This window comes from Rhinopithecus bieti, unplaced genomic scaffold (assembly GCF_001698545.2).
Source record: "Rhinopithecus bieti isolate Rb0 unplaced genomic scaffold, ASM169854v2 scaffold_64252, whole genome shotgun sequence".
Lineage (NCBI taxonomy): Eukaryota > Metazoa > Chordata > Mammalia > Primates > Cercopithecidae > Rhinopithecus > Rhinopithecus bieti.
Genome location: NW_016824141.1, coordinates 5,773 through 8,038, shown reverse-complemented (window position 1 = coordinate 8,038; position 2,266 = coordinate 5,773).

Here is a 2,266-nt window from a genome sequence, read left to right as displayed (position 1 = left end):
TNAGTAGTGCTTTCTAAATGGTTTCCATGAGAGCCACCTGGGGTACATGTTGAAAATTGATTTATTTGGAGTCCACCCCAAACCTAATAACCCATTTTGGGGATGGAGCCCAGGAATCTGCATTTTTAAAAAGGTGGCCACCCTTTCCAGGTGATTCTGTAAGTTGTCCCTCAATGCAGTTGGATAAATAGTGTTTTTAAAGCAGTGGTCCACAAAGTATTTTGTGCATGTGCCCCCCAGAAGTATTTTGAAAAATTATGTGTCCCCTCCCCTCACCCATCTAAGTTGACACCTAAATTTTTTCATGGGAAGTTAAATAGTTGACAAAGTTTGTATTTGCTATTGTCACCTAAATATTGGTATTTTAAAATAAAACTGTTATAGCAAAAAAAAAAAAAAATTAAGATGAAGAGACACAAAAACAAAGACAGAAATGAGGCAAACACCATGTGAGCATGGAAGTAAAGATTGAAGTGATTCATCCCTAAGCTAGGGAGCACTGTTGGAAACTACCAGGAACTCAGAGCAGAAGCATGAAGCATGAAGCACAATGCAAGTTGGAAGCATGAAGCACAATCCAAGTCAAAAACATGAAATAGAATTTTCTTCAGAGCCTCTAGAAGGAATCATCTTAATTTTGGACTCTGCCCCAGAACAGTGAGAGACTATAAGTTTTTGTTTTTTCCAGTCACCAAGTTTGTGGTAATTAGTTACAAAACCCCAGAAATGCATGCAGTCTGGATTAGGTATATTCTGCGTACATATGCTGCCTAAGAATGCCAGAAGTCAGAAGAGGTGGTGTCTGCATTTCTGGTTCCTAAAATCCTCTCTCAGTACCCATTGCTCTGTCTGTGGAAAGCTCTCCTGATACATTTTTAACCTTTAGGCTATATCCTATTTCCCCTGTCCACTAGAGAAGTAGGTCTTGAATTCCAGTCTCCCAAGGCTGGCATTTTACCAAGTAAAAGACACTGCCTTTGTGTAACTCCCTTCTCTTTAAGTGTAGGGAGGAAATAAGATTTGCTTCTATCTCATGGAATAAAATATAATAGAGGTAACAGAACACCACTTCCATAATTATGTTATATAAGCATATAAATTGTCTTGCTAGCATACCTTTTCTGTTGCGTTCTTCATTTCCATGCTTTGATGAAACGAGCAACCATGTTGAACAGGTGCACATGTCAAGAAACTGACAACTTCCTCTATGCAACAGCTGGCAAGGAACAGAGGCATTCAGTCCAGCATTCCCCAGGGCATGGAACCCTGCAAACAAGCCTGTAAGTGAATCTTCCTCTTTCAGCTTTAAAATGAGACTCCAGCTTAGGCCAATATTTTCATCAGTAAGAGACTTCGAAGCAGTGGATCCAACTTAGCTAGTGCCTGGATTCCTGATAAGCAAAAACTTTGATAAAGTAAATTCATTGTTTGAAGCTGTTAAATTTGTGGTTACTTGTTAGAAAGTAGACAATAACTGGCGTAATATGCAAAAAGTGGATTTCAGCTGAGTACAGTAATTTGCAACTGTAATCACAGCTACTTGGGAGGCTCAGGTGGTAAAATTGTTTGAGGCCAGGAGGTTGAGGCTGCAGTGAGCTATGATGGCACCACTGCAATCATAGTTCACTGCAGCTATGTGTCTGGAAAACAAAGCAAAATCTTCTGTCTAAAAAAAGACATGGATTTCAAAAGTTAGACAGATTGTAACCCAGCATCTACATAGATATCGTGTCTCTATTGGAGGGATATATATTTTGAGATTTTGCAATCTTAGGAACAGTTAGTTGGCAAGTGAAAGAAATTCTGCTTAAATTGGCTTAAGGGAAAGGAAGAGATTTTTCAGACTCCCTTTACTAGCAGTACATTTAGTTTAGAAAATAGTGTCCTGCGGTCTATCATTGCCATTAGGAACCTGATACTTTGGTGCCATGTTTCTTCTTTTGGCTTTCTCAGAGACGCTATCTTTGTATGATGGTAGGCAGTCAACTGCATTTCCTAGTATGTCACTGTTTTCTCAGAGAAGCCTGGGAACTATGCATATTGGCCTAATTTTAGTTACATACCAAACAATGTCTATATCCAGTGGAAAGAGACACTTAGATTGAAATGGCTTCTCCAGAGTTGGGAAGAGATTGGGTGGGTACAGTAGGCTCTAGGTAGATGCAAGTAAGATTTCTCCCCAGTAAGATTGCTCCCCAGAGGAAAATTGAATGCTAGGTAAGCAAAACTCATTGATGCCCACTGTCATTGCTCATAATACAAATAG